Source organism: Fukomys damarensis, unplaced genomic scaffold (genome assembly GCF_012274545.1).
Source record: "Fukomys damarensis isolate Sample0158 unplaced genomic scaffold, DMR_v1.0_HiC HiC_scaffold_35, whole genome shotgun sequence".
NCBI lineage: Eukaryota > Metazoa > Chordata > Mammalia > Rodentia > Bathyergidae > Fukomys > Fukomys damarensis.
The window spans coordinates 28,950,498-28,971,543 of NW_022900947.1; the positions used below are offsets into that span (position 1 = coordinate 28,950,498).

Below are 21,046 nucleotides of genomic sequence, written 5' to 3' on the forward strand. Positions count from 1 at the left end.
ACCTGAAAAATCTAGGAAGCTAAGGAACCAGGAGGTGCTAGTCTGGTCCAAGCACAATCTTTGGTTTTTATCATAGGGAATCACAATCCTGTCGGGCTCTTTACCAAAGATGATGACAGCGGCCTTCCTTCCAATCTGACATAATTGAGCCACCATCTCATGGTAAGGTTTGATGACTTTTAGATGAGCATGAGGTAGATGAATCCAATAAAGAGGTCTTTTTTGCATTAATACTCCCGTAGGCCAATCAGGGGATTCACAAATAATTAGGAGAAGTGGGAGTCCTGGTTCATAATAAGATATGAATTGTTCCTCTATGGCTTGTTCCACTATTTTTAGAGCAAAACGGGCTTCCTCAGTTAGAGTCCTGGGAGAAAGAGGGCTCACATCCCCCTCTAACAGTTGGAATAAGGGAGACAACTGATGAGTAGAAATCTTTAAATAAGGATGCAACCAATTAATATCTCCCAAAAGAGTCTGAAGATCGTGGAGAGTTTTTAAATTATTCACATTTATTTTTAATTTTTTGGAAATGATTTTATCTGTACCTAATTGAAAGCCCAAATATTGTATAGGCCTTACTTTTTGTACCTTTTCAGGGGCTATGATAAGTCCCCATTTTTTTAAACTATCAGACAACTGAGCAAAGGCTTGTATTATAAAATCCGAATTGGAACCAGCTAATAAAATACCATCCATATAATGATAACACAAAACAGAGGTAGCTAAATTGGCTTGTGTTATGGCTTGCTGTACAAAATGTTGACACAAAGTGGTGCTATTGGCCATACCTTGGGGAAGCACTTTCCATTGATATCGTGTAAAGAGTTCAGAAAAATTTATGCTAGGAACACTAAAGGCAAAATACTTTCTGTCCTCAGGATGGAGAGGAATAGAAAAGAAACAATCTTTAAGATCTATGACTATTAAATAATAATCAGCAGGGATGGCCGCCGGGCAAGGGAGGCCAGGTTGTAATGATCCCATAATGACCATTCTTTTGTTAACCTCTCTCAGATCCTGTAGGAGGCGCCATTTTCCTAATTTCTTCCTAATAACAAAAATAGGAGTATTCCAGACCGAGAATGATTCTTCTATAATGTCTCGCGTCCAATTGTTCCTGCACTAAACATTGGGCGGCTTTTAGTTTTTCCTGAGTTAGGGGCCATTGGTCCACCCATACTGGTGGGCCCTCTATCCATTCTATTTTCCTTACATGGGGTGCAGTAGAAACAATGGCTCCTAGAAAGGGTTTCCTAATCCTAAATGTGGGGGTCGAGGACGGGCCTCGAGAGGTGTTTGGGGTGATCCTGTTTTTCCTAGACCCTGACTCGAATGATAGCCTTGAGCTAACATCTGTTTGGTGACCACTTCATTTGGACTACAAACTAAAGCTCTCATAGCTGCCAAGATATCTCTGCCCCATAGGTTTATCGGCAAGTGGGGAACAACATAAGGCTGTATTTCCCCTTCATGACTTTCTTCATCTCTCCAAGTAAGCATCTGGCTACTCTGTCGGAGCGCATTAGCAACGTAAAGTCCTTGCAGTTGGGTGACTGTCGCTCGGGTAGGCCATGTGGCTGGCCAATGCTGTTCAGCTATTACTGAGACATCTGCCCCTGTGTCTAAGAGTCCTTTAAATGGCTTTCCATTAAGTGTGATATGCATCTCTGGTTTCTTGGATGTAATTTGGTGTATCCAATAAGCGTCAGAGGAGCCAAATCCTTTATCTCCTCGTGTGCCACCTATTGCTAGAGTGTCACTGCGGAAAGGTAGGAGGAGCAGCTGAGCTATTCTTTCTCCCTGTGGGATAGCCATAACTCCTCTAGGCGAGGAGGCCATGATCTGAATTTATCCTGTGTAATCTGCATCAATCAATCCAGGATGAACCTGGAGCCCTTTTAAAGTCCAGCCACTCCTCCCAAGGAATAAGCCAATTGTTCTTTCAGGTAGAGGCCCAAACACTCCCGTAGGGAGGCGCTGTGGGCCCATTTGGGGGGTGAGTACTGTATAGGAAGTAGAGGCAAGATCTAGTCCTCCGCTTCCGGGGGTTGCTCGGCACAAATCAGAGACATATCGCTGAGAGTCTCTGGGACAAATTGTTGGAGCGGATAAAAGTTTTGCCTCGCATTTATTGGGCCCCGAGGTCGTGGGCCCTGATTCCTGTTTTTTGGCTGGTTGGGAAAGGATGTATTTGGACCTAGAAAGGTGCCATCTTTTGCAAAAAGCAAACGGCACTCTTTAGGTGAATGGAGACCCTTTTGACAATGGGAGCAAAGCACAGGTCTGGAAATTTGGCTCCTGGAGGGGCACTCCCTTCGCAGGTGACCTGTTTGGCGACAAGCATAGCAGACAGGCAGTGCGCGACCAGGAGGAGTAGGCTGTTTAGGGCCTCCTTTTGCATTCTGAGTCCTATGTAAGGACTGATAAAATGTTTGGAATGTGCCTCCTTCTCGCGCAGCGCGCTGTGCTGCAGCCTGAGCCCAGGCCACAGTCACTTGTCCTCCCACATCCGCACAAAGCCAAATATAACCATCTAAGTCAGCTTTATTTTTCCAGGGTCTGAGGACAGACTTACACCATTTATCGGCATTCTCATAAGCAAGCTGTGTAACAAAGGGTAGCCCTGTCTGTGCATCAGGGAATATCTTCCCTGCTCCGTCTAGCAACCTATAAACAAACTCAGAATAAGGTTCATCTGGCCCCTGCCTGATATTACTAAGACTAGTGCTAAGATTGCCCGCCGTTGAAAGTTGTTTCCATGCTCGGCGCGCACAATTAGCGATCTGTTCATAAACTGGTGGTGTATAATTAACCTGGGCTTGCATGCTTTCGAACAATCCTTCTCCCATAAGCATGTCATAATTTGCCAAGGCAGCTCCAGCATTAACATTGCGGATGGCAGCTGCCTTGCATTGCTCAGAGTAATAGGATTTCCACAGGAGGAAATCTCCCCCTGAAAGAACTGCGCAGCAGACCGCAATCCAGTCACTTGGTGTTAGCCAGGATCCAGCAATGGAGTCCAGGATAGCACAAGTGAAAGGAGCTGCAGTGCCATACTGATTTACAGCAGTTTTTAATTCTTTCACCAATTTAAACTCAAGAGGGCAATGTTCTCTAATCGGCCCTTGGGGTCCCTCTACTTGAACGATGGGGTATAGTTTAAAGACTTCCTCCCCTTGTGCTGTGGTGCGTTTGAGAGCCTCTTGTAAAGGAGATGCTAAGCCTTGAGACCCTTCAGTTGTTATGGGGTCTTTACCATTGAGCTCATTGGTAGGCCTGGCCTCTGAGGCACGAAGAGATGCAAGTCTGCTTGAGAGGCATGAAATCTGCTGCCTCAGCTGAAGTTCCTCACTGAGCTCCTGATTAATAGTATGTAACTGAGCCAGGTTTGCCTCCCTCTGAGTGGGGGGTGGTGCAGAAGGCAGTGGAAAAGCCTCAAAACTGGGATATAGCACTGCGGGGGGTCCTCCAGAATCTGGAGGCTCGGGGGGCTCAAGTGAAAGAGGACATTCTATAGCGCCTTTTTCTGGACCAGATTCAGGAGGCTCTGAAGTCTGAGAGTGCTCCTCTCTAATTTCTTCTAACCCTTCATGCACCTCGTTTAAGGCTTCCAAAATTTCCTTTTTGGTTGGGGTCCTGAGAGCTGCATTTAACAAAGCCCAATAAAAAGGAGCACTTTCTGGAAAATGATCGGGCTTAGCCACAAGGGCTTCATTCAACTGTTTTCCAACTGTCTCCCATACTTCAGCATTTATTTCTGCCTTACCATATAGCCATGGACAAACTGTGTCCAGAATCTTAACAAAGGCCTCTAATTGTGCCCTCTCAACTGTTACTCCTTGTGCTTTCAATAGGCTCTGAATTGAATTTGCTAGATAATTTCTGGATTCTGACTGTCCCATAATTAACAATTTCTAACTTATAAAATCTTCCCAACAGACTTGACACTCTCTACCTCCTATTCACTTTTTTCTTACTCTCTTTCACTTTTTCTTCATGAAGTGAACGGTAGACTTACTGCGAGGATCAGGCGCAGCAGTCAGTCCTCCGGAGCACCGTCGCTGCCTTCGACCTGGGTCCAGGATTACGTATCCTCATCGACTTTCAGGTCCCTGTTCGGGCGCCACTTGTCGCGAGCCACGACGTCAGGATCCTGCCAGCAAGTCCTAAACCTGAAAGGACGAGGACGGAGAGATGGGAAGCACTTTTCTTCTCATGTTCCTTGCTTTATTTATTACAGAACCTCTTCCTTTTATACTCTCTCGCTGCATGGGAGCGAGAGTACCGCCCGCACATTCCAGAAGGAAACCGTTAAACCGTTACAGTTGCTAGGCAACAGATCAGACCACCAGCTGAACTAGCCCGTTGCTATGGGCGACGGCAGTCCACACTGCTCGGGTGAATCACAGGTCAATATGGCTGCGCTCTCCATAGTATCTTGTACAAATTCCCGATTCAATAAGATCAGGAGAATGCCTGCATAATTGTTCCTATTTTGCATTATGGTCATTGGAGTCTGTTTTAAATAATCCTTATCTACATTATATCTGGATATATTAGTCCGTGAGAGAAGTTTAAGTCAAGGCATTCCTTATTCATATTCACCTCCAGAGCAGTATTTTTTTACCTCAGTACTTTTAATTTTGATGCCACATGCTCATTAAACTCTGGAGTTGTCCTATAATTTGTACTGGCTTTCAGAAGGAGACTTTGACCTTTTTAAAGAAATTGGAACCACTTCTTAATGATGTCATTCCTGATGGTTATAATCAGTGTCTTCTATCTGGTCTTCTGTCAACAAGACTTACTGAGCTATTGAGAAACCTGAGTCATGGCAACATTCAAAGATTATTCAAGCCCTCCTGATTCAAGGAGAGCACAGACATGCCCTCAGATACATTCAAACAAGCCAACAACAGTGTCAGGTGACAATGATGTTTTCCTTCCCCTCACAGTTTTGCTCTTTAATAGATGTGTGGTTGAAGCCTGGAGTTTATTTAAAAAAACATTCTAACATAATAAATAAAAAGGAGTTACTAAAGCACATGTATGAAATATGTCAGGAAATGGGCTTAATGGAAGATTTACCGAAGTTACCATTTATAGACATGGAGCAGGAATGTTTAGTAAACTTTTTACAACCCAACCCCAGGGCTCAAAGTCAGGAATTCCTTTTAGTTCACCATTTCCAGCATGCCACTTATATCCCTGCCCTGAGGCTGAACCAGATGCTGAAGATTAATTTTAAGAGTGATCGTGATCCTCATTTACAGGCGAGATCAGTGACTCAAAATACTATTTTAGGTCAATATGGGAAAATCCTTCCTAAAGTCCAAAGAAAGTTAGCCCCTGAGCAAGCTAAGCCTTATAACCAGTCAAGATCAAAAGTTTTTCAAGAAGTTTCTAGACCAAAACCACTATCAACATTTCCAAGAAAAGCTGTAACAAAGACAGTGCTAATAAGATCTGCTTTCATTAATAATGTGTTATGCAAAATTGAAGAAGTGTGAACCTAGAAATAGAATCTTACTGTTCTATAGTCCTAAAATAGAAGAACCATCTCCTATAGTATATAATTTCCTATATCCAGAGCTGCCTGTGGCTTTTTTTTTTTTTGAAAATCAATTTCAAAAGTATCACAGAAAATTTCTAGAGTGCTGAACTTGCTTGTTTATCCTGTCCTGCAGCCCTCTCAATACTTGGGGTTTATTCAGCAAAGCCCCCAAAGACCTCTATACCTACTGTCTGTCTCATTAAGTTCATAACTGAAAAAGCAAAATACCATAAGTCTTCAGAATTGCCTTTGCTTGAAACTTCTCTAAGAGTTAAGAAAGCTAAAGCTTTGGCTATGTCAGTTACTTCTTCTAGATTCTCTGAATTGACTCCTCAATCCATCCAAAGGTCAGGTCTTCAGACAACTCCATTAGTATTTCCTTGTGTATCACCTAGTAAGTCTCTTACTCCATCTTTACAACTTAAAAAAAAAACTAGACTTTTATTGGCAGAAGAAGATATGAGCACAAAATTGACTTCAGAATCTGAAGATGACTCTGAAACAAAAATATCTGTTACTACACTTTTCCATAAAAGTGAATTTCTCACAGAAACGGAATGGCTGAACAGGAGAGATAAAACTACATCTTCTTCCCTGAATAGCACTGGAAAGGATCATCAAGAAGTGGACACAGAGTCACAGTATACAACCCCAGAAAGTTTGGAGATCCTGGAGGTAAGCAAAGATAGTAGTGCTTCAACCAGATCAGACCAGAGTCTTTCAGAGTATTACAATGCACTGTCACCAGAAGAATTTGAAGATTTTTGTTTTCACATCTTCCAAGGTAGCGAGCTCTTCCACTGAACTAATTACTAATTTAACTGAAAAAACTGAAAAAGTGATTTGATAAAGATATATTTGAGTGAGAAGCAACTCCTCCAGACATAGAGAAACAAATATATGATTTAGAAGTTGCACAGGAAGCATTTTCAGAATTAAACCATTTTAAGCCCCATTCAAGGAGCTGAAGCTTACCTTTGTGTGCCGGCAACCCAGAAAGGTAAAATCCTCACCCCTAAATCAAAGTTGCCAATTTTAGATGAAGGATTAATATCTCTCAAAACCCGTACCTGGAAAATCAGTGCAAATAAAAATGAATCTTTCGCTGATGTCGCTGGTGATAGTGGAAACATTAGGCTCATTAGCTTTGAAAATCTAATTACTTCTGAACATAGACTTGACCCTAAAGTAACTTAAGAGAAGAGGGTAAAATGGAATGTTATGCATTGAAAGAAAGTGCTGTTTTACCAAAAGAAAAGCCTCCTGATACTCAAGAAGATCACATGATTGCACATGAAAAACATAAAGTTCAAAATTAAGAAGAGGCTAGGAATCATTCATCTAAAGAATTGCATTCCCTTGAAAATTCTTAAACTTCAATATAATTCTGATACTGTTGAGCAACAATTTTGTGATTTGCCTGATGATAAAGATTTTGTTGAATGTGACATTGCTAAAGTAGATGGGGAACTTTTTGTGGCTCAGAACAATTTTACCTTGATATTAGAAGGTGAAAGAGAAGTTGAGAGGGACAATTCTGTGATATCTAATGTGCTGACTAAAGCAGCTAACACAGCAATCAAGGAAAAACTACAGTGTAGAGAATGATGATAATGTGCATGTTACAAATTTTCCACCTATCATAACTAGTGACCAAGGATTCTGAAAAGTAGACTTTACCATATGTGCCTGATCCAATTAAAGTAACACTTGCAGAAAATATATTAAATTGAATTAAAGACATAAGAAAAGAAAGTATTTCAGATACAATGGAACAGTCCATGCATGAAGACATACCTTTAATAAGCCAAAAGGCAATGGCTGCCATTAAGTTAATCAGACCCACACTAAAGACAAATTCAGTGACTATAAATGGTAGCTAGGAAGATGATATGGTTTCTTCCAGATCTCTCTCAAGAAGGCAGCAGGTCCAAAATTTGAACATCAACTCAACACAACAGGCAGAGTCAGAATATGTTGGTATTCCTAAGATGCTGGGCACTAGCTATAAAGAAAACTAGAAAAACAAAAGGCATTTCTGAGCCCATTATAAATGTCTATTCTGATGTCAAAGGAAGATCTCAGGAAACAGCAAATACCCAAAATTCTTTTCTTTTCTGAGGGGAAAGAATAAAAAGGAAATTCATCAAGACATATTAGAAAGTATTGATTCTGTGAAACAAGGAATACAGGTTACCCCAGGTAGGAAACCAAAAAGATTAAAATCATCTCATCCATTAAAACTAGCAACTGAAAAAACTTCTTTTAGAAAAGAAGTTAAGCTTTTGCCTCTTACACAAAGGACTCCTAAAACAAGAAATCTGTAGAAAATCAGGAAAGTACTGAAATGATAAATGATCTAAAAGTTCATCAAGTAGAAAATCCTCAGAGGATTGCCAAAAATTTGACAAATACTAATTTAGAAGATTCTGAAAATAAAAGATTTAAGCAAGATGAAAAATCCAATGACTAGCTACTTCCTATTCAGTGTAGGAGAAGAATCAAAGAAAGATATGTTAGCATTTTTGATCTGTTAGAAGAGTCTAAAATTGATGCATCCACATTGACTCTTCAAGCAGAATTTGATATGCCTGCCACACTTAGGAAACATGGTAGACCAAGGAAGATAAATCCATTGGAAGATGTTGGGTCTAAGGCTATGACAGAAGAGACAAGTTCCAAAAAGATGAAAGTTCTCACCAAAGATCTGCAAGGAATGCCACAGCTAGAAATGAAAATACTGATGTTGGCAAGTCAGGTTTAGAAAAATCCATAATTACCAAATTATGGTAATTAGCACCAAGAAAAAGCTTACAAATAATGCTGAAAATCAAAGCCAAAAGTGTCCACTGTGCTTAGTATCACAAGAATACATAGATGAAATGAAATACAAAGAATAAAATGACAAGGAAGAAAGAGTTCTTGCTGCTGCAGCTTTTACTAAAATTTCCCATAGCAAAATAATAAGATCAAGCAAGTCTATCCTGTTGCCAGAACTCTCTGAACCAAAATATGATTCTTTATTTTCTCCTCCTCTGGCAAAGGTTCCAAGAAAAATTGAAAGGAAAAAAAAAAACGGGTTTCTGCAAAATTAGTTTCAGATTTATTACCTCACTTTATTTTTCTCACCTCCTGCTTTGAGGACCAGGAGAAAAAACATCTCCTTTATATCCCACCTTGTAGATGATGCTAAATTAGAAGCTATGGGCAGGCAAAAGTGAAAAGAGCCAAGACTGCAAAACCACAACAAGCAAGCAAAGAGAAAGAAGAAAGTTCTTGGTCACCTCCTCCAATAGAAATTAAACTAATTTCTCCCTGGCCAAACCTAGTTGATAGAATAAAGAGCCAACCAAGAAAACTGCAGCAGTAACAGAAAAAGCTCTTGGAAGGGGCAGAAAGAAACCATCTTCCTTTCCAAAGCAACTTTTATGCAGGAAAATGCTGTCATTTTTTTTTCAAGGCTTTAAGGGACACCTACTTGTAAAGTCATCAGAGTTGTGTGAATTGTTAAAAACCATCTAATTTAGGAGATAATTTATATATTTTATTTAAGTTTTTCTAAAGGGAAAGCCTTTATTAAGTAAAGAAACTCCTTATGGAAGATTTCTTTTAGTGTAACCATTTAAAAATTTTTATACTAGAACTTCATACATTTATATAATATATAAATACAACATATTATTTATTGAAGTGTTAAGTGTGTACTTCACAGTTGTTCATATCTATTGGATTTTTGAGAGGAGATTTCTGTTTCAATATTTTGCATGAGGGCTGGGGATTTAGCTCAGTGGATCCGCCACCTTCCTCACAAGCGCAAGTACCCGAGTTAAATCCCTAGTACCCCCCAAAAATTTTTTTGCACTCTAGTAGGCATTTGTTCCATTTTCACTCCCTATAGTTAAAATAGTAAACCAATCTTCAAATGAGTATGATTGAATATTGATTATTTTTCAATGTTGCTATTTTATAATTTAAGAACTGACTCTGTGATTAAAATTTATAGCTATAATATTTGTTTTTGTTTTGTGTCTGTTACCATGCTGAAATTGAATTATGGGCATGTAATTTTGCTGCCTTTTTGTAGTTTCACAAACTTTGTGTAATCTACATAAAAGGAATAATATTCCAAGTAATACATTAGTTAACTAATAATGTTATTTCTTGTCAGTAAGCTTAAAAGATATTAAGCTATAGAGTCTTTTAATTCAGAGACTAATTGTCCAGAGCAGATTGACCATTTCACTATTTATTAGCAAATAAGCTCTTGTTCATTAGCATGAAAGAATTGGAGAAGAAAATGCAAAGTAAATCTGTCTTATGGATACTCTGTACACTATGAATGTGCCTAATATTGATAAGCAGAAAAATCTGGACAAATTTTATAATATCCTTGCTGTGAAGCAGCTTGCTAATGAATCACAGAAATCTCTTAACTATTCAGCCTTTTAAAATTGGCAAATTTTTGGATTTTTTATTCTAGTTCTGTGAAATATAGTGATACATATTGAAGATATACTCCTAAGTGAAATAAATCACACATGTGTAAATACCGAATAGTTTCCCTGGTGTGAATAATCTGCAACAATGCATAAGATTCTAATAAGATTAATGACATTTAGAAATGGGAAGAAAGGAGGTAAAGGTGTAGGGAAGGTGGGATGGGTAGAGGAAGAGTAAAAAGGGAAAAGAAAAAATGTGAGAGAATGAAAAGATGAAAATAAAGTGTTTGTAGATGGGGAGGGGAGGAGGGGGTGAAGGGAGGGCAGAGGTAAGGGGAAAAAATGAGAATCAAGACTTGTCATGTAGAGGTACAAGATCCCAACAATGAATGTAACTGTACTGTATCCCTAAAATGTACCAATAAACTCAATTAAAGCTAGAAAAAAAATTGGCAAATTATCACAGGAACTCAGGTGCACATTATTGAGAACAGGAAGAGTATAAGCAGATGTGGAACAAGAAAAAACACCACCTCTGCAGCACCACTGTGTGCAATTAATGGTGCTTGATATAGGTTATAAATCCATCAATAAATAAGTATTGTAAGATAACTTGTAATGGATAGTGTGTAAAGAATGAACCACTAATAGTTGATGATCTAGAAACTGCTTTGTCAGATAAGCATTTAATGAGTTAGTGTGAACTGTAACAGTGTGCTTTCTACATTATTTGCTATAAAATAACAGTATAAATAAAAAGAAAATGATGAAAATGCCCATGGCAATACCATCACTCCAAAAGCAGTGTGAGTGTGGCCTTTAGTAGAGTTAGTAGTGAGTGTTACATTGCTTTGTTGAAAATTTAACTGGCTTTGATATTATTAATTTTTAAATAATAGTTATCAAACTTGTATTTAAGCTACTTGTCATTTTTTGAATAGTAAACTATTCAAATGAAACAATTATAGTGTGAAACTTTATTTTAATAAGATTTTATCAGTTCAAACTATGACATAGCCTTTTTTCAGAATAGACAATTACTGGTATTCAAGAAGTGTGGACATTGTTTTCCTTTGTGCTTTTTATAAAGGTCTTTATCTCTATGCTAGCCAGAGGAAAATCTGTAAAGCCACACATGAACATTTTAACAGTAAAATCCTTTAAACTATCTTAGGTGTGTGGTTTTGGGGGTTTACTGAGAAATAGTTGGTTTAGTTACCATTGAGAGGAAGTTTCAAAAACTTCAAAAAGGACAAAGGGTGGATCTATAACCCTTCTTTGGAGGCTAGGATACATGAGTCATCTGAAAGGATAATATAATCTCTACAGGTAGAAAACAGACCAAAGAGAGAGAGAGGGAAAAGTTGTGAACTTGATTCATTGAAAAACAAAATGGGATTAGCTGGTGTAGTGGCGCATGCCTATATTCCCAGGACTCGAGAGGGGCTGATGTGGGAAGATTCCACAAGTTTGAAGTCAGCCTGAGCTACTTAGTGAGTTCAAGGCCAGCCTGGACTACGTAGAGTAAGACCCTGACTCAAAAAAAAACCAAACCAAAACAAAACCCTATAAAACAACCACAATATAAATAATATGATTAAAGAAAAATTTGAACAGCAACTAAAATGCAAAAGATCAGGTTTTTACATTTTCTTCTTGAGTTAAACACAATTGTATTTTAAGGCTATAAAATCCAAATTAGTTTGTGGGTTACCTTTCTACATGATTTTACTTGAGGCCAATATTTCTTTTAATAGTGTACGAGTTCTCCTTTGTAATATTGTTCACTTGAGGAAGTACAGGCTAAATTCTACATTAAGACAGGTAGAATTAAAAATGAGAGAAATGAGAAGGTGGTAGATCAAAGTAATTTTGATGAAAAAGAAAAATGTAGTACATCCAGCAGTTCATGTAATGACCTAAGCAGACGCAGTGAGTTCTAATTTAAAGTACAAGGAAGAACTAATCAGTTGTTTAAAAATTGATGTTTCAGAAATATTGGGAATTATGTTATTAAGGAAAAATAAAAATTATTTCTCTGAGTCTCTTCAACTCTGTGGAATTAAGGAAAAACAAAAAGAATTGTTTCTCTTTCTAAGTCTGTTCAATGTTGTGGAGATGCGTTTTTTTGTACATTTTCACCTTAGCTAGTGTTTAGGTATTGAAATTGAATCTTCTAAAGAGGTTTAGCCTCTCATTCTGACGTGGACAGGGTATCTCTCTGATCAAGTAGAAACTAAGTGCTCAAACAACAGTGTTTCCCTAAGTTCACCAGCACATTAGTGCTTACTCAAATACTCAGATACCTCAGGCAAAAGGTGATAGTGATGTTTATATGGTCACCAACCTTAATGGGGATCAAAGACTGGCACCTTGAGATCTGGTTTTCACAGCCAGGGGTGGGTTTGGTAGGGATATGGGACCCCTGGGCACATTAGCAGAGAAACAAAGGAAAGAGGAAGCTGGTGAAAGGGGATACACTGGGGTTTTGTTAGCTTGTTAGCTTGTTTAGAAAACATTAGTGTAGGCTTTGTGCATATTATTATTATTATTGTATTTTTATTTTTTCATGACAGGTATAAGGCCCACTGACTCATTCTTCAACACTTACTAAACATCTGTTAGGAACCCAGCATTTTTCTAGGTGCTGGAGACTTAGGGAAAAAAAAAGAATGGAAAAGATGAATGATATTTAAAACTCCTTAGAACATCATGAGGATAAATTCTTTAAAGATTAATCCATTGATGAGTTCATATCATGCTAAATGGGCTAACAGGAGGTGGGGCACAGCTAAAGGCAGGGTGTTTTGGGGTGTTCACTTGGGGACTATATCTTGTCCCTAGCCCCTTCCTCTCTGGCTTTCGCCCTCTTCCCATGAGGAGAGCAGCTTCGCTCTGCCATGCCCATGTCCACCGTGATATATGGTGTCAACACAGGTCCAGAAACAATGGAGCCAGCAGACAACAGACTGAAACTTCTGCAACCGTGAACTAATAAATGTTTCTTCTTCTAAACCTGTTTTCCCAGGTACAGTATTTTTTTCACAGAGACAGAAAGCTAATAACAGCTATTATTAAAAACTAATTATGCAAACCTATAAGTAAATCTATTATTAAAAACAAAACTCATCATTTTCTATTTTGTTTACTACTTGTTACCATTAATTGTTCTTTTTAATTACAGTTAGTCATTGCTTAATGAGGGGGTTAAGTCCTGAGAAATGTGTCCTCAGACGATTTTATCAAACATCATGGCACTGACTTACCCAAACCTAAATGGTGTTTCCTGCTCCATACGAAGGCTATGTGGATGCATATATATATATATATGGCATGGCCTGCTGCTCCTAGGGCCGTAGTGAACGAAGCAGTGTGAGGTTAAGTGAAGCACAAGGGAAAATTTGCACTTGCGAGACTCAGTAAGCATGAACTAATGAGGTTGTTGCTGGTGTAGCATGGGATACTGTTCTATAATATACATTTTTAAATAGGTAAAATGAGCATGCCAACATTAAAAAGAATAGTAAGGGGCCATTTTCAAGTGATACCTGATCTCATCAATCTAGTAGGAGAGACAGGATAACCTGTCCAAGAGTATAGCACCACTAAGACCACGCCAAAAAATCACTAAAAAAAAAAAAAAATCACCAAAAATAACTTCCAGGAAAAAGCAGTCCGCAGAACTTCACCGAGGTTGGCACAGATGATTTTGACCTCTAAGAGCCAATTCTGGAAAACAACCAAACTTCTTTGAACACTCACATGCATTGGAACGTGATTAGGAGATTAAGGCGTCTTTTACTTAGCCTTAATGAGTTAAATGAAGGAAGATAAGCACCATGAATTATATTGTTTAATAATAAGATGACAATAATAAAACATAATTCTTATTTTTGTGGATATTTTCCCAAGTGTTTTCATTGAATATTATCAAAAAGGAGAAAAATTAATGTTCTAAAATTTTTAAATAGAGTTGGCTGTAATAAGCATTTAAATATATTGCTTATATATTTGGGGACAGAAGAGATAATCATCAGTACATTCCCATCTACTAAAATAGATTTTTTGTGGCTTGTGTTTTATTACTAATAGCATGAAATCCTTTAATGCATAACTGACTACAGCACCAGAAACTTTTAAGAGCTTATGTTCTTATCGTGTTTATAAAATATAGAAAAATAATTTCTATTTTTTCTTTCCTTTTCTGCAATGCTAGGTATCAAACCTATGGGCTACCCAAGCCCTATACCACCGAGCTACTCCCCCAGCTCTTTTTTTTTTTTAAGGCTATATGCAGTGACAAAATTTGACAAAATAAATGTTTAGACCTTTATGTTAAAATAACTGTACACAATAATGTTACTTGCTGATTCTATGTGTGTATGTAGTGTGTGTGTGTGTGTGTGTGTGTGTGTGTGTGTGTGTGTGACACAAGGCACTGGCTGAGGATTGAATCCAGCGCCTTTGCAATGAGCTACATCCCCAGGCAGCCCCAGCCTCCTTTTTGAGACAGTCTTAAGTTGTTGCCTGGACTAGATTCATACTTGTGATCCTTCTACCTTAGCCTCCCTGAGAGATGGGATTTCAGGTATGCACCACCATACCCAGCTCCCTATACTTCTTAGAAACAGTCCTAACAGTTGTATGTGCCTCAGCCTATTTGACCTTTGCAGACAAGACAATGTTCTTATGAATATGATTCACAATTAAAACATCCATCTGAGACCATTTAGAGTCTAAAGAAAATGTTTGAATGTGTGGTTAATAGGTATGTGTGTAATGATAAATGATAGTAGGTATGTGTGTAATGATCAAGCTGTTATGAATTTACTTTGGTGACTCTGAAATTGTTTTTCACTTGATCAGCTTAGCTGAGTCAAAGTTAACAGTTCTAACAGATGGCAGATGACAGACGACAGACATAAACAAATTTGAGTGTCTCTTGAGCCTTCTGTTTCATGCTTTTTTTTGTCTTTTGAGACAGGGTCTCACTACATAGTTCAGGCTGGCCTTGAACTCACTATATAGCCCATGCTGGCCTCTAACTTGCAGTGATCCTCCTACCTCTGCCTCCCAAATGCAAAAATTGCAGGTGTGCTCCACAACACCCAGCTTCCCATAGTCATGTTTTTATTTCTCCAGCCTTGAGAAATTTTTCTGTAATTAGGTCTCTTTACTTACTTCTTTTCAGCAGCATCCTAACTGAGGAATTCTTTGTCTCTGTTTAAGTCTTAACATTTCATCTATAATATACATACACGCCATTCATTTAATCTTTTAAAACACTTTTTTCCTACATGATAAAACTCGTACTCCTTAGCTCAATACTTCATAGTGTTGCTTTAGCCTTTTCTAAATTGTTCAGCTTTTTCTTTTTTTTTTTGGTACCGGGGATCGAACTTGGGTCCTTGAGCTTGCGAAGCAGGCCACTGAACTGCTGAGCTAAATCCCTGGCCCCTCGGCTTTTTCAAATAGACCAGATATAATCTAATCATTTTTCTTTCCCTGTTCCTTTATCCCATAACACCACTTTAGTTCTCCCTTAGCTAATTTTGGCACACTCTTTGAAATAAGGCAAAGTCTTTCATTTGGCAAATGTTTCTCTCCCCCATACACACACACCCAGTACTAAACATTTAACCAATAGGAATACTGAACCTACATCCCCAACCTTCTTTTAAAATTTTTAAATGGGATCTCACTATGTTGCTCAGGCTCATATCTTGTTCTTAATGTCTTTCTCTACCTCAACTCACCTAAGGAATATAATACTTGTCTCATTAATTGAGCCTCTTATTTACGCATACTAACCTTTTAGATGTATTAGTAGTATGGATAAATTTTTTTAAAATTCTTGCAAAAATAAAAAGAAAGTGGACTAAGACATCCAGAACTTTATACAAAACATGATACAAAACATCAAAAAAAAAAAAACCTTTCAGATTCCAAAGTTCAAATTATTTTATCAAGTGATCTAGTTGGGTTTTTGTTTATATCTTGTGATTTTCAGCTTAATAAATAACCTCAAGCAGAAATTTTACAAGTCTGTTTAAGAACAACAGGTGCACACGTGAGTCAGTACGTTGAAATACTGTTATCAGTAATAGCTGAGTTTAGCTCACGAAGTCACCCAAGCATGCATAACACGCACACACACACATTTCGATTGACTGCGTGGCTAGCACGAGGCGGAGTTAGCACTGCACTGCGCCCTTCCCTACACAGCATTCCCTTTTCCCTACACAGTTTGCAGTCCAGCACCATACAGTTGAGTCATGAAAAACATGCCTAAAAATTACATAGTTATGTGAAAGGTTTACAATGTTGTGGGGCCGCATTTCTAGATGTCCAAGGCCACAGTGCAGCCTGCAGAGTACAGGTTGGACAAGACTACACTGACCTTCAGGCACCCATGACTTCATTAGGAGATAGGAATGTTTCAGCCCATTGTAATCTTGTGAGACCACATTGTACATGAGGTCTTTTGTTGACTGAAATGTTGTGCAGTGCGTGACTGTGTTTCTATCTTTATGTTCCTGTTAGAAATATTGCATGGAGGGGTGTCACTGTGATGTTTTTCCCCAACTATTTGATGATGTCATGTTATGACTTGAAATCAGTCACGATGGATGCATTTACACTATGGAAATGGACAGATCTCCAAATTAAGGTGTGAAAGGGAGTGATACGTGCTACTTCTAGCCAGAAGCATTGAAGAAGCACTGTGTGACCTCCACGGTTTCTCTCCTTCTATTGGGATAGCAGAGGCCACATAGTAAGGTGGAGGAGTCCAAGACAGGGGCCTTCTGATCCTTAAGTGACTGTGTGGAATCTAACATCCACTAACTTACCCTGGTCATGTAACTTGAGTAAGAAAAAAAAAACTTGGTTTCGCTATATCCTTAAATTTAGTGATGAGTTTTTTACTTTAGTTTGACAGCCTATCCTGACTAAATAGAATAGATTTTTTCCATCCAGTAGGACTTGCTGAATAATAGTTAATGTTTATGGAGCCCTTACTCCCTGTGAGGTACTACGGGAAGCATTCTACGTGTATTTTCTCATTTAAGCCACATCACCCTAATGAGGAGGACACAAGTATTGCTTTCATTTTTGAGATAGGGAAACAGACCAATAGAAGTTAAATGACTTCTCCAAAATCCCTTCAAAGAGTAAAGGTTGAGGCCAACATCCAGTCCTCGACAGACTAACCCTACAGTTTTTCTGCTCCTACACGAGGAAAGAATCAGTAGCTGCCCAATTTCATTCATTTCTTTAGCCATTTATTGAGGGCTTAGCATGCTTGGCTCTGGTTCACTGAGGGAGAAACCACAAAGAAAACGTTGCAGTAAAATAAATTCTCAAGAAATACAGGAGAGAAAGGAACAGGCTAAAGGACACCATAGATGCAGCCAGCAAATCCAGACTGGGGAACCTTTCAGGACAAATGATCCAGTTTCTTCAACAAATACATTATGAGGAAATAAAGTCAGAACATACAGATTAAAGGACACCTAAGAGATTTATCAATCAAAAGGAAGATTATTTGTTTCCTATTTTATGCAAACATTTAAAATGACAAAATTCTTGGAAATTTAAAACTTAAATAGATCTGCCAGGCATGGTGGCACATGCCTATAATCCCAGCACTCGGGAGGCTGAGGCAGGAGGTTCGCTGTGAGTTCGAGATGAGCCTGGGCTACATAGTGAGTTACAGGTCAGTCTCAACTACATAGTGAGACCCTGTCTCAAAAAAAAAAATAGATATTTGATGATTTTAAAGAATTACTGACTTTAATTTTTAAAATTTTAGTAAGCCAGGTGTGGTGGTACATGCCTGTGATCTCTGCACTCAGGAGCCTGAGGCAGGAGGATCACTGTGAGTTTGAGGCCAACCTGGACTACTGAGTAAGACCCTGTCTCAAAAAAAACTTTAGCGAGATACTGGGTTTGTGATTTTTCTCAGTGCCCTTAAATGTCAGAGATACACATCAAAAATTTGTAGACAAAATACTGTGGTACCTGTAATCATCTTCCAAATAACTCAAAAAGAGGAAGTAGGTAGATGAAGCACAATGGGCCATGGTTGGATTACTGTTAAGGTGCATGATGGTCACACAGGAATCAAATTCAGTAAATATTCAAAACTGCCCTGAACTTTCTCCCCAGGCTGGACAGAGAATTGCTGACAAGACATTTGGCAATGTTGGGAAAGCTTCCAAGGAAATGACACCCATAGAAGTGAGTCCTTAGCCAGCCAGGGAGCATGCACAAACAAATTATTTTGAGCACCACCTTACGTCAGCAATCAATGCCAGAGTATTTGTTTTCATCAAGAGCCAGCTGTTATCACTAGAGTTCATTTTCTTTCCACGGAATGTGTGAAAGTGGGCTGAGCGGAACAGGGACTTGAATGTTAGATTAGGCAACCAGGAGACTAGGGTGAGAATGCTGACTGCCATTTACCAGTGTCATATCTGGAGATAGTTTCAAATTTTCTATATCAATACTTTATCTCCTATAAAAAAGGAAGTCAATGTTCACCCATACAAAAACATTCTTTCTGGTCAAGTCTTCTATTCTGTGTGAGCTTCCACAGAAACAAAATTATAATAATTGTGAGGTCACGTGTAGAAAATCACTGGCTTCAGGTCACTGGAACATGACTGTCAGGACCAGAAAAACCTTCAGTGTTGGCATCTTTGTTGCAGAACACCCTGAGAATTTCTCCTGTGCATAGAGATGCCCCCACCCCTCTTAGACGGACTGCTTTCTGCCCCACATGGGAAGTACACCAGTACTTGACTCTCATACATTGGATTTTAGAGCAGTACCTAAGATCTTGGTGTCCTGAGAGAATTTATTTATCATTTGGCAATTTCCTTGTTAAAAGTTACTCTCTGCTTGAAGATCTTGCTTTCTTCTCTTGAGTCATTAGTCAAACAGTGAGAAGTCTGCCTCTTGGTGTCTCTGATGAGGTTAAAATAATTCTGAGTAGACATCACCTGGGTCCATCATGTTTCATGCAATAAAGTGTCCAAGCATGCCCTTGTCCCCCTACCTTTTGCACAGTAGTAGAGACTCAGTGACAACCATCCTGTCCATCGTGGAGGGTTCCACATGAATGCTGAGGCCCAGAACTGCCTATGACTTGGAGATTCCACAGCCATCTTGGCAGAAATGGAAAGACTCTTCTGGGAAAACTGTGGCATTTAAGAGGAAAACAAGGGTGACCGAGACTTGCCCGGTCTCTCACTCCATGTGCCCTACAATATCTGCCTATGTGACAGAGAAGAGGGTTGGACTGGTGCAGAAAAAGAAGGCAGCCCAAGTGTGCCAATGACAGACAACTGACAGTTGGGGACCCTACTGCTGCCCACTTGCTATGGTTTGAATATTTGGAAACATAATCCCCCAAATCAGATGCACCTTGATATTGAACTTTTTAGTCGCTAGGACCATGAGCTAAGCAAACTTCTCTTCCTCATAATTTCCCACTCTGTGGTGTTTAGCTATTCCACAGCACAGACGAAGACAGCATCCTTCCTCTCCTCTTCCCCGCATCTCCTCTGTGCTTCCGTTTCTCTCAGGCTTTCAGTGCAAGGAAGAACAGAGTCTGTCTGAAGAGAATTTGCCAGGCCGCCTCCTGATGTTTACTACAGCCAAGGCTTCGGCTCTGCATTTCCCATGAGTGTTTGGAGCAGCTCCAGGAAGCTGGGACTGGGGCAGCCTGGTTCACTGCACACTGTCAGGCTGGCCTTTCTTCCCTTCGGGCAGCGCTAGGCTAGAATTATTGTTTTATGGCTGGTGTACCTCTCCCATTATACTCAAACCAACAGCACAGACCCTGGAAACATACTTTTTACTTTTTAATATTAAAGTAGAGCACACAGAAAATGCACATTTATAAGACTGTAGTTTAGTGAATTGTTACTATATGTAAACAGACCTGTAGAAGACAAGAAATAGAACAGTTCCAAAACCCCAAAAGGCAGTTTCCCTGCTTCCTGAAGGAAACAACTTTCCTGACATCCATTAATGATTTTGCCTCCTTTAGGTTTCTTTTTCTTCTCCCTTTTCATTGCCCCCCCTTGACTCCTCCTCCTGTTCTTCATCGTGTGTGTGTGTGTGTGTGTGTGTGTGTGTGTGTGTGTACATGTGAGACTGTGGATTGAACTCAGGGCCTTCACACTGACCTACATCCCCAACCCCTCTTTTATCTTTTATTTTGAGTCCTGTTCTCTTGCCCAGGCTGGGCTTAATCTTATACTCTTCCTGCCTCAGTCTTTCCGGGTTGTTTTTAGATTTTAATCTTAAGACTTTTGTTTTTTTTTTAACTGGTGATTGAAACTAAGGCCTGGCACTGGCTAAGCAAGCGCTCTACCACTGAGAAACATCCTTCACTCTTGATTTTAAGACTTGTAAACATTTAAATATAATTTACACACAACGACATTTACCCTTTGAGTGTGCAATTCTGGGTTTGGTTTTGTGGTACAATAGATTGAACCCAAGGCATTCATACTGGCCAACATCCCTAGTGTTTATTATTTATTTGTTTAGGTTTTTTCTTTGAGATGGGGCTTGCTCTGGGACTGGCCTCGATCTCGCAGCGGTCCTCCTGCCTCAGCTTCTGGAGGGCTTGGGATTACAGTTCCACCTGTTTCAGCCTCCTGAGAAGTAGGATTACAGGCCTATACCACCACACCCACCTCTTATTTATTTTCAGACAGGATCTCACTAAATCACTAAATTGCCCAGCCTGGGTTCGAAACCGTGATCCTCTTGCTTCAGCCTCCCAGAGTACAAGCTTGCTGCCACCATGCCCAGTTCAGTCCTAAGTAAATCAAACAGTTGTGCAGCCATGATCTCAATCAAGACCCAGAGTCGTTCCAACACCACCCTTTCCCCCGGCCTCAGCTCTTGGAAGAAATCACTGACTTGTTTCCTTACAATTTTATCTATTCCTGGATTTTGCGTGGATGGACCGCGCCACCGTTCCTAGGCTCGGGCGCAGGCTCGGTGCCGCCCCGCCGTCACGTCACTTTCC

General features: G+C 39.4%; 1 pseudogene; it reads left to right on the forward strand.

The window, feature by feature from the left end:
• Nucleotides 1-4,869, forward strand: part of LOC104862928 — a 9,176-nt pseudogene extending 4,307 nt beyond the window's left edge.
• Nucleotides 4,870-21,046: the final 16,177 nt, after the last annotated feature.